Raw genomic sequence first — 12203 nt, 5'->3', positions numbered from 1 at the left:
TTGAGTGCTTATTGCAAAGGGCTTGAGTACTTTCCCTTTGAGACTATTTTTTTCTTGTTTGCTCCCATGTCAGACAGGCTAGTCTTTGTTTTAAAATGCCCCGATATTGTTTGGCATTGACGCAAACCCACTTCCCAGCTTTGGCGGATGAGGAAATTTTCACTTGTCCTAAATCATTTGTCTCCACAGGTTCTGAAATTTCTTGTCCCATTGTCATGTTTGAATGCATTTGTCATCCAACCTGTTCCGAGAAAGATGTAGGTCCAACCTATTCCTCACTGTGTGCCTATAGAAATCAGTTTCTGCCTTGTTCCTCATTGTTGTTGTTTGAACCCCGCTGCCCCTATCTACTATTCGATATCCATGTGCCGCTAAACAGGCAAATGAAATGCCCAAGTTCTTAAACTTGGTTCGATGGAACGGTTTTCAACGCGAGAGGGCGTTTACTTACAGCAACCATTTTCAGTATATAGAGTGACCGAACACCAGATTCAAAATCAAAGCTATATGAGGAAAAATGAACGTCAGATTCGAACTTCTAAATATCCAAAAGAAGCAATCCGGACTCTCCTAAGGGTATTTCAAGGCCGACAAAGGAAAAACCATAGACAACCCTTCAAACAATCACGATTTTACAGGAAAAAGTCTGCAAAAGACGTTTTTCTCCACCTCAAATCTAGCAAAATCCCATCCTTTGGACCAGAAGACAGTGAATCTTCGATCACTCGCAAATATATCTCTGCACGGAAATGTTGTTTCTTTAAGCCTTAAACCCGCTGAAGAAATTACAGAGGAGTTTGTTTTCTACATCAAATTTACCGCTTAAAGAATCCTCGCAAGCAGGAGGCGACAAGTACGCGCAATTTCGTCTTATTATTCACAGCATGGAGAAGATTTCTACACCAAAAACTCCTTCATGTTTGAAGATCAGAAAAAATATTTTGTTCGACATATCCCTGCTAAAGAAATATTGAAGGATGGTCGCACACACGTGAACCACAAAATCACTTCTTGTTTTTATATATAAAATAAACATATATATATAAACAATATTAGTTAATCATTTTTCTTAATTTTTTATTTTAACATTTAACAATATAATGTTTTATTAGTTGTTTTATTTTTGTGATAAAATCTTTATTTTTATTATTTTTTAATTTAAATAAACTATATTCAAACTAAATAACAAATACTAACTACTATATATTTTGTTATATGCCATTTTTATTTTACAAATTTATAATATTCAAAATTTATTTATGTGTTAACATTAAATATTTAATTATAACTATTTTCAGTTAATTTAAGTTTTTATTTGTGTATGTTTTTAAAATGTGCTTTCTAAATTGCTTCAACTAGTTAAATATTAAATCCCTATCAATATCACCAACCTTTAAAATTTTATTAAATATCTAGACTTTTAAAAATCTACATCCCCTTTTCAAGTTTCTTTACCAATGAAATCCTACTTCAAATCACATGTCAGTCTTAATGTGCCCCACATTAAATCCCATGTCATTCTTAATGCACCCCTACAAAATAAATTTAGATTGAAAGTCCAAATTCTTTTTGAACGTTGGAAAAATGTCATGATAATGGTGGACATTTTGTCTTGCTCGTCAAAAAGGCAATTTTCAAAGTTAACCATTTCTATGCGGGTCGTTATCGAAATGTCGTGTCGTTATCGAAATGTCGTTGTCATAGATTGCAAGTATAAGTCGAGGACTTCGGTGATATGCTTTCCATGTACTTGTGCATGACTAATAATCTCAATAATATTGTTTTATAGGTTATTTTTAATTTTGTGGACATTAAAAACATTATTTATTTTTTTTCTTTATAGATGTTTAATCAAAAATATTCAAAATTTCCAAATTTGACTTTCAGAAAATTTTATAGAATTTTATCAAAATCTTGTCAAAATTTCTATTATTTTTAAAACTAATTTATAAATTTTTCAAACTAAACTAATAAAAATTAATAAATCAAATAAACCTATGACTTCTAATATTTATATTTAACTAACATAAAATACTATCATAAAAAATTACAATACATTAAATGCTTAACCACATAAAATACATCATGACAAATTGCAATACATTAAATGCTTAACCGTGGTAATGACATGAATCCTTGCCTTCACTATGATTTTCATTTATGTTTTTAAATGTTTCATATTTATGTATGGTTTGTTTTTTATTCCATAAACTATTATTTGACCTTGTTAATTTTAAACCAATCTTTTTGACATTTTTAATTTATTTAAATCTACATCCAAGTGTGTTTGATTTCTATCTCCCAGGTATTTTTAAGGAGGTTTTAACTTTCTCATATTCATTTGAAAGTAAACATAAAGTTTTGCTATATTAACCTTATATCCCTTTTTATGATGTGCCTTACACATGTGATACACAAGTTAATATGATCGAGTCATCATTATCACCTATACATTTTCTTAACTTACAACGTAAAGACCTTGTTAGGGGTGAAATGCCTATTGCATTTTTTTAAGAAAACTCGGCTCTTAATTTCAAATGGTTAAATTTATAAATGAGTAGTCTAGACCTTTGGATGATTAACTTTTATTCTTTAAAGCACTAGAACTTTGGATGATTAACTTTTATTCTTTGAAGCACTAAAATTGATGTGGTTTAATTATTTTATGAGTTATGTTTTATTTGGTTTATTTATAATTTCGTAAAAAAAAAAAAAAAAATTGAAAGTAAAGTTTGCTGTCACCAAGTTAAAAGGCCATGCAGCACTCTGGTGGGATGGCGTGCAGGCGGAAAGGAAGAGACTTGGTAAGAAGCCAATCAAGAACTGGAGCCAAATGGTAGCAAAGTTAAGAGGTAAGTTCTTGCCAAGTAATTATCAGCAAATATTGTTTAGACAAATGCAAAATCTTAGACAGAGAGCTTTAACAGTAAAAGAATATACAGAAGAGTTTTATAAAGTGAGCATAAGAGCTGGAGAAGCCCAAGACACAGATGAGAAGGTGGCTAGATATCTGAATGGCCTTAGGATGGACATTCAGGATGAGATAAGTTTGTTGTCTCCTAAAACAGTAGAGGAAGCTTATCAGATAGCGCTGAAAGCTGAGGAAAAACTCATGAGGAAGCAGTCTGCCAGAGGGAGAGAGACTTTCAAAGGAAAAGGAAGTCAAGGTGGTAGAGGAGGATCTACAGCACCTAAAGAAGGAGCTAGCAGTAGCTCAACCCAGCATGCACCCACAGGAGGTGATGCAAGAGGCAGAGGGAGTTTTTCTAGAGGAAGAGGAGGCAGAGAAATAAGATGTTACAGATGTAACAAGCTGGGACATAGAGCTTTTGAGTGTCCAGAGAATGCAGACACAAAGCAGAGGAATGCAATTGTTGCTCCAGCTGAGGGAGAGATGCCAGTGGCAGCGGTAGCAGAGGAAGAAAATTTACCAGAAAGAGGAGAATCTCTGGTGGTTAATAAAGTCTTACTTAAACCAGTAAAAGAGGTGGCTGAACCGCCACAAAGGAAAACTTTATTCAGGACAGTGTGCAAAGTCCAAGGGAAATGTTGCCAGATGATCATTGATAGTGGCAGCACTGATAATTTGGAGAAATTGAAGCTGAAGACAATGAAGCATCCAACACCTTATAAGGTGTCATGGTTACAAAAAGGACATCAACTGTTGGTAAGTGAACAGTGTGAATTGGAGTTTCAAGTGGGTAAGTACAAAGATAAAATTGTCTGCGATGTGATGCCTATGGACGTGTGTCACATATTGCTTGGAAGGCCTTGGCAATATGACAGAGGAGCCATACATGACGGGAAGAGAAACACCTACAAGTTTGGAAAGGATGGTATCAATCATACATTGTTGCCTCTGCAAGAAGAAGATGAGCCGGGACAGAAGACTAATTCAAAAACCCTGTTACTTGGAAAAAAGGAATACCTGGAGCAGATGATAAGTATACCGTTGAGTCGTGAAGAGGAGATCATTGATGATTTCTTGAGTTATTGGATAAATCCAGACCAGCTGGATAATGTAGCTGATACTTTTGATGTAACTACAAGGGCTGAGGAGGATGTGCAATCTTGTGAAGCTGCTACAGCACAAGAGGAAGTTCTTATGGATGCAGAAGAAGTAGATCAGTCTGTAGCACGGATAAGTGAAGCAACAGTTGAGACTGTTGAACTCTGTGATTTTCAAACTGACAGTTTGTGTGTGAATGCAGGGACTATAAGTGATGATGAAATGCTGCAACAATGCCATAGAGAAATTGCATTGTTGGAATACTTGTTGGAGAATCCAAGGTATGACAGGGAGATTGCAAATGAAAGAGTTCAGTACAGTGGACAAGAGCAAGAAGGCATCATTAGAACAGATGGTGTGGAAGAAAGACTAATGGACAGTCTTATGAATTTTGCTAAGAATTCGAATCAGCATGCTGATATGCTGACAGAGGAGAAGGAGAAAACAGAGCAACCATTTGAATTATTGCCAAAAGGAGATAAGGCACAACAGCCTTATGTTTTTAATTTTAACAAGTGTTTTGTGAGTGCAGGTGATGAAGAAGACAATCCATCACTTGGAATTGTCTCGAGGGAAGAAGAACTGTTGCAAAAAGAAGATAAGACAGTCATGTCTCATATGCAGAAACTTGTTTCTATGGGTGACAATAAAGAGTTGGCTTGCCTAAATAGCCAAGAGAAGACTGGTATGCAGAATTTTGGAGCTGCTACAATGTTAGAAGATGAGGTTACAATGTTTGAAGGACTTGATTTGATTGAGAAAATCAATCAAGATGATGGTGGACAATTACTGAAGATTTTCGAAGAGGAAGAAGAAGGTGGTGAGCCAAAGAATGTTGCAGAGGGTCAGGAAGTTTGGGAGGAAGCAACATCTATGGCGGCGGTGGCAGCAACATCTATGGCAGCAGCGGCAGCAACATCTATGGTGGCAATGATAGCAACATCAATGGCGGCAACATCCATAGTGACAGCTAGAGCAGCATATGGGATGACATTTATAGTGCCAGTTGAGACAACATTGACAGCAGCAGAAGAGGCACTGAAGCCTTATGGTTTTTATTCTAAAAATTGTTCTGTGAATGCAGGTATTGTCGCCGGTGCTGAGGAACATTTGACTGAGTTGAGCAGTCAAATGAAGGGAAAAGAAGTTCTCTGTTCCAGAAGACAAGAGGGTGTGGATGATCGGGTGGCAGTCAGAACAGAGGCCAGCATAGAAGCAAGAAATCAGCAAGTGACAGTACAGATAGAGAGAGTAAAAACTGAGCAAGCTGTCTTAACTCAGCAGACAGCAAGAAATCGACAGCTGGGAGATTTATTGGACCAAGAGATTGAAAGCATCAGAAAACTAATGATGACAGTATCCCGGAAGAGGTCAACAGCAGTAAAACAAAGGAGAAGCAGCAAAAGAAAGATAGCAGAAGATTATGAAGGCTTAGTCAGTGCGGCGATGCAGCATAAAGTGTGGAGACCTGGAGAAGAACAACAAACAGAAGCAGTGACAAGTGGAAAATGGCAGCACAAGATATGGGATCCAGGGAAACATAGATCTGAACACATGATCAGGAGATCATGAAATTTTTCTACCTTGGGAGTCTGATGCGGGAGCATAGGACTCAGAGGGGAAAAATCTTCCAAATTATTCCAAAAATCCAAAAAAATCTACAGGCAAGGGAGTGGGGTCCTTTAGCCTGCAATTTCTATGCTTTCTTAGTTAAAAATAGAATAAATCCTAGCAATAAATCATGCTATTTGTAACAGAGCTTTTCAAGCTTTAAATCATCCTGTAAAGCATGCTTTTCTTTGTATCGGATAAGGACCGAGAGGGCCTATCCTTAATTATAAATAAAGGGACAGCGAAGATCTCAGAGACAGAGGAGAGGGGCGAGTGCCATAGTGTTATTTTGAAAAAAAATTGTTCTCTCAGTGTCTCTTATTAAACGACTCTGTAATATGCATATGTAGATTATTGTGTGGTGCTTTAATAGTGATTGAATCGGTGACTGGGTTCCTATTTCCTCACGCTGCGAGCACTGTAGATTAACTATCGAAATCTTCTTTCCTTTCATTCACGTTTATATGGTCTTTAACTCTTATTTTACCTGGCGCATATATTCTGGTTATAGCAAGAACTCTTGAAATTCTATTAAGTGACTGTAGCGGATTTGGAAATTTATAACTGTAAGTTCTTACCATCGTGGTTCCGAGACCATATCGGCATCGAGAGGTTCTTTGGAACTGTTCTTTGGGTTTGTATGCTCGATTTACAAAGCCTTCCGTCCGAAAGGAGCATAGCGTGACAAAGGGCCGAGTTCCGAAATTAGGAGCGCATATAAATTGTGATAGATACATATCACCGAGTCTGTCATCTCAGAGGCAGGGAATTTGTTAATTGTATCGACCGGCGAAAAGTGGAACTAGCGACATATTAAAGGCCGCATATAAGTGTATCGGGTCCGTTGATTCGGAGGACAGACTATCATTGTTTGGCGATTGCGACTAGTATATACATCGGCCGAAACCAACATAAAGGGCGGAGATATATAGCCGATTTGTATATGTATCGACCCGAAGACAGTATAGGGAGCAGAGATATCAGTCCATGATATACGAGCCTTGTCCATTGTAAATTCCAGCCTATAACCGTTGCCGATGCCAAAGAGGAAAGGAAGAACATTCCGTGGGTATATATGACGTGGATATATATATGTTATGTGGGTATATATAACGGGGATATATATATATATATATATATATATATATGTATATATATATATATATATATATGTATATATATGTATATATATATATATATATATATATATATATATACATACATATATATACATACATATATATACATATATATACATATATATATATACATACATATATATACATACATATATATACATATACATACATATATATATATATATATATATACATACATATATATATATATACATATATATATATATATATATATATATACATATATATATATATATATATATATATCTATATGTAAGTCCACCAAAAGGGATATTTCTTTTAAGAATTCCCGAAAGCCACTGTTTGATAATAAAGCATGACCGTGGAGTTTTTTTGAGGAATGAAATATCAGTTTAATGACTGATGCGCCCAGAGAAGAAGAAAGGGAAATTGATCAAGACATTGAAGAGCTTGCTGGTAGAATAGAGAAATTGTCTCTAACGCCTGCACCACCGCCATCACAAATATATAAACAATATTAGTTAATCATTTTTCTTAATTTTTGATTTTAACATTTAACAATACAATATTTTATTAGTTGTTTTATTTTTGTGATGAAATCTTTTAAACTAAATAACCAATACTAACTACTATATATCCTTGTTATATTCAATTTTTATTTACAGATTTATAATATTCAAAATTTATTTATATGTTAACATTAAATATTTAATTATAACTATTTTCAGTTAATTTAAGTTTTTATTTGTGTATGTTTTTTAAATGTGCTTTGTAAATTGCTTCAAGTAGTTAAATATTAAATCCCTATCAATATCACCCACCTTTAAAATTTTATTAAATGTCTAGACTTTTAAAAATCTACATCCCCTTTTCAAGTTTCTTTACCAATGAAATCCTACTTCAAATCACATGTCACTCTTAATGTGCCCCACATTAAATCCCATGTCATTCTTAATGCACCCCTACAAAATAAATTTAGATTGAAAGTCCAAATTCTTTTTGAACGTTGGAAAAATGTCATGATAATGGTGGACATTTTGTCTTGCTCGTCAAAAAGGCAATTTTCAAAGTTAACCATTTCTATGCGGGTCGTTATCGAAATGTTGTTGTCATAGATTGCAAGGTATAAGTCGAGGACTTCGGTGATATGCTTTCCATGTACTTGTGCATCACTAATAATATCAATAATATTGTTTTATAGGTTATTTTTAATTTTGTGGATATTAAAAAACAATTTTTTTTTTTTTCTTTATTGATGTTTAACGAAAAATATTCAAAATTTCTAAATTTGACTCTTCAGAAAATTTTATAAAATTTTATCAAAATCTGGTCAAAATTTCTATTATTTTTAAAACTAATTTATAAATTTTTTAAACTAAATTAATAAAAATTAATAAGTCAAATAAACTTATGACTTCTAATATTTATGTTTAACTAACATAAAATACTAGCATGAAAAATTACCATACAGTAAATATTTTTTTTTCAGAGAGAAAATCCATATATGGCCGCAGCCCTCATGATTACAATATGGCGGAAGCCAATCAGAATACGGCCGAAGCCAAGCAGAATACAGTATACGGCCAAAGCCAAGCAGAATACGGTCGAGCCGTCACAATTGCCGAAAGGGAGACCTCCGCAGGTTTCGAACTCGGCTGGGGGAGCGAAAGCCATCCGCCCCAGCCGTCTAATCATGCATGCTGAGTGCGATACATTAAATACTTACCAACATAAAATACTATCATGAGAAATTGCAATACATTAAATGCTTAACCGTGATAATGACCTGAATCCTTGCCTTCACTATGATTTTCATTTATGTTTTTAAATGTTTCATATTTATCTATGGTTTGTTTTTTATTCCATTCAAATTATTATTTGACCTTGTTAATTTTAAACCAATCTTTTTGACATTTTAATTTATTTAAATCTACATGCAAGTGTGTTTGATTTCTATCTAGGTATTTTTAAGGAGGTTTTAACTTTCTCATATTCATTTGAAAGTAAACATGTGATACACAAGTTAATATGATCGAGTTATCATTATCACCTATACATTTTCTTAACTTACAACGTAAAGACCTTGTTAGGGGTGAAATGCCTATTGCATTTTTTTAAGAAAACTCGGCTCTTACTTTCAATGGTTAAATTTATAAATGAGTAGTCTAGACCTTTGGATGATTAACTTTTATTCTTTAAAGCACTGGAACTTTGGATGATTAACTTTTATTCTTTGAAGCACTAAAATTGATGTGGTTTAATTATTTTATGAGTTATGTTTTATTTGGTTTATTTATAATTTCGTAAAAAAAAAAAAAAATTGGTTAAATTTTGATTTTTTTTTTGTTATTTAAAGCGTTTTTTATTATATAGAAATTTAATATTTTGAAAATTTCTTAAGATATTCAAATTGTGAAGAGTTTATAACTCAAACTTGTAATTCTAATAAATCTAAGACAAATTCTAAACAAATTCAACAAAAAAAACTCCAAAACATATAATAAATAAACTACAACAAACTTTATTAAACCACATCTTTCCGCTCACTTTCTGGAAAACTGGATGTCCGATCAAAATCGTTATTTTTGCCTGGCTGGTATATTAGAACAAGAATCTCACCTGGGAGAATCTCCAGAAGCGCCAATGGAGTGGCCCTGCAATTTGCCCCCTCTGTAGATCGGATTCTGAAAACAATTTGCACATTTTCTTTGAATGTCCACAGTCCCTTATAATCTGGCAGCGCTTAACTTCTAAATTGGGTTTCAACAAAGTCTTCGCTCCCACCATCCAGGAGACTTTCTATGAATGGAGCACCATGAGCTGCTCGCGGAGGCTGATATTTTTAATTACCATTTGGTACATCTGGAAATGGCGTAATCAAATAATCTTTGAATCAAAAAGGGAACCACATTCATATGTCATTGAATCTATTCATTGTTTATATGGTGCCCTCGACCGATCCCTTGATCGCCAACAGAGACCCAAGGTCGTCAAAGGAAGGTATCATCAGACAAACGTTGTCTATGGATTTCCCCGCGCATATTTCGACGGCGCTGCCCAGAACAACATATGCGCCTGCGGTGTATACATTAATACTCAAGAAGATCAAGCTATTGAATTATATTGGAACGGAGGTCCCGGAACCAGTAGCAAAGCTGAAATTATGGCTCTCGCCGGTCTCATCTATTTCTCCGACTTCCTGGGTATCCAAAACCTCCATATCTACGGAGACTCCAAGGTCACCATTGACCATGTTCTGTCCAGAAACAGCATAAAAAATATCCACCTATCCGGTTGGTTGAGCTGGATCGAGAAGCTGTGGCATAAACGGAAGGACTTCACAATCTCTCACATTGGCCGGGAAAAGAATAGTAAAGTTGATGCTCTGTCAAAACTGGGGCTTTCCGCGCCTCAAGGAGTATGGAGGATGCAGGTTATTTTGGACAACATCTCCTTCCAGATTCATGATTTTCAGTTGCCCGGTACATAATCATATTTTCTGGGCCGCATAGTCTGGTACCAATTTTGCTTCACATCCTATTACGTCTTATTATGTTTTTGTTGTTTATTTCCCACATACGTTATATTCAGCTCATGGTGTTGTTATTTTGGATCTGATAGGTAGATATACCTAACATACAATAGTTGTATCATGTCTATATATTGGACCACATAATATAAATATTCTGCTTTTTTTTCATGCTGGAAAAAAAAATAAAAATAAAAATAAAATAAAAAAGGAAAAAGATTTTCCTTTCTTCTCAAATTCTTCAATTATAATAGTTGTCTCCATCAATTCACTTCTACTAGAGACTCTCTCACATATTTATTGTTAGACAATTAATCTTTGGGATTACGCTTATGTTATGGTGAGTGGTTATTAGAGTCCAAGAAAACCCGAACACTGATTCAACAGTTTATTGTATGTATTTATATGTACATTGTGTACATCATTCATTGAGATTAATTTTTGATATATAGTTGAATCTAGTTTCCAATTTTATTGTCTTACAGTGGTATCAAAGTGAATGAAATGCTTCATTGAATGAGAGCGGAAGTTAATCTACTAGTGGATCACTCTAGTTTTGTGGCCATCCATAACATTGGGCATGAGATCTTGGAGGAGATTCTCGGCCGACGTATTACGCCAAAATGGGTATGTCTTTGATTCTACGTTGTGCGTGTTGGTAATTAGAATATCCAAGGAACGAGTCAGAGTGCGCAATAAGTGTTGAGAGGCAGCATAGTGATCTGCGAGCTATCTTTTCAAGAGGCAGCAATGTGGAGAGAAAGGTTTGTTATACTCTTGTGGACGCATCTAAGGCAAGGTGAACAAAGTCCACCGAGAGTGCTGGAATCTAGCGAACGTGGTGAGGCCATCATCATTCGATTTGTCATACTAGAGGTTCGTGGTGTGGTTGCTTGTTGTTATTATCAGGAGGGAGACCATCCCCAAGGTCGATAAGTTTTTGAGGTGTTTGGTAAAATTCACATCTATCTGATTTATTTATCCCAATTTTGATAATTGTTAATTTTGTTCTCACATCCGAGATAAATAGAGAACACATCAAATGTGTATTGTAAGACCATGCTATATATGTTATGATGCAATTGCTGTTTTCTATTGTTGAGACTGTAAACTAGAAATTTTTTAACGAATTGTTGTCAACTTATAGTAATTCTAACAAAGCAGATCCCCTGGTCTGTTTCGACAGGTTGCTTGTCCAACAGATCTCTATTAGCGCGTGTCATACCCGACCTGGTTTGATTAACATAATGGTTGTCTCTGCAACAACAAATGCAACTTCAATTTGATCTCCAGTTCATCCCAGTCAATAGAGAGTACGATGGAAAAGTGTGATCAGAATGGGATTCGAGAAGGAGTTGAAGTGCAATGTGTGGGAAGAAACTGGAAGTAATTTCAACTACCCAGAATCAATTTTCAATTGTGATTTTAATGCAGTATCTAGAAAGTGTTGACAAAGGGGCAAGCTTTTTCTAGAAGCCACCGCCCGAATTGATATCCAGAAGTTTCTCCATCTTGTTTAAATACCGGTTAATCGATGAATGGAAGCAAGTCTTTTGTTCTGTGTTTACGTGTTGTGTTCATGAGTTGTGCCTCTACTCTTTGTAATGCCTATTAGAGTTGTGCCTCTGCTCTTTGTAATGCCTATTAGAATTGGTTAGTTAGTCATTCCCAGATTAAAGAAACTAAAGTTTCTCAATCTCTTATAGTAAATACACAATTAGTTTTATGATTTTCATACAAATTCTTGGTATGAATAAGAAGCTTCCCTTATAATTGTTGATTTCCAAGTCTTGTTGTAAATTATTTTTATTTTGACCATTGGAGTATGCACTGGATTGTTGACTTTTCCTACGATTAAGGGTGTGCTTTAAGAAGTGGCGTCTGGTGTTTTTTTTTACTTCGTGTTGTTAATTTTTTTAACCATTTGCTCGAG

The sequence above is a fragment of the Pinus tabuliformis genome, chromosome 3_2 (assembly GCF_031772625.1).
Source record: "Pinus tabuliformis cultivar Carrire ecotype Pingquan chromosome 3_2, CPIR1, whole genome shotgun sequence".
Lineage (NCBI taxonomy): Eukaryota > Viridiplantae > Streptophyta > Pinopsida > Pinales > Pinaceae > Pinus > Pinus tabuliformis.
The sequence above is the reverse complement of the archived record's forward strand: the minus strand, read 5'-3'. Positions refer to the sequence as shown.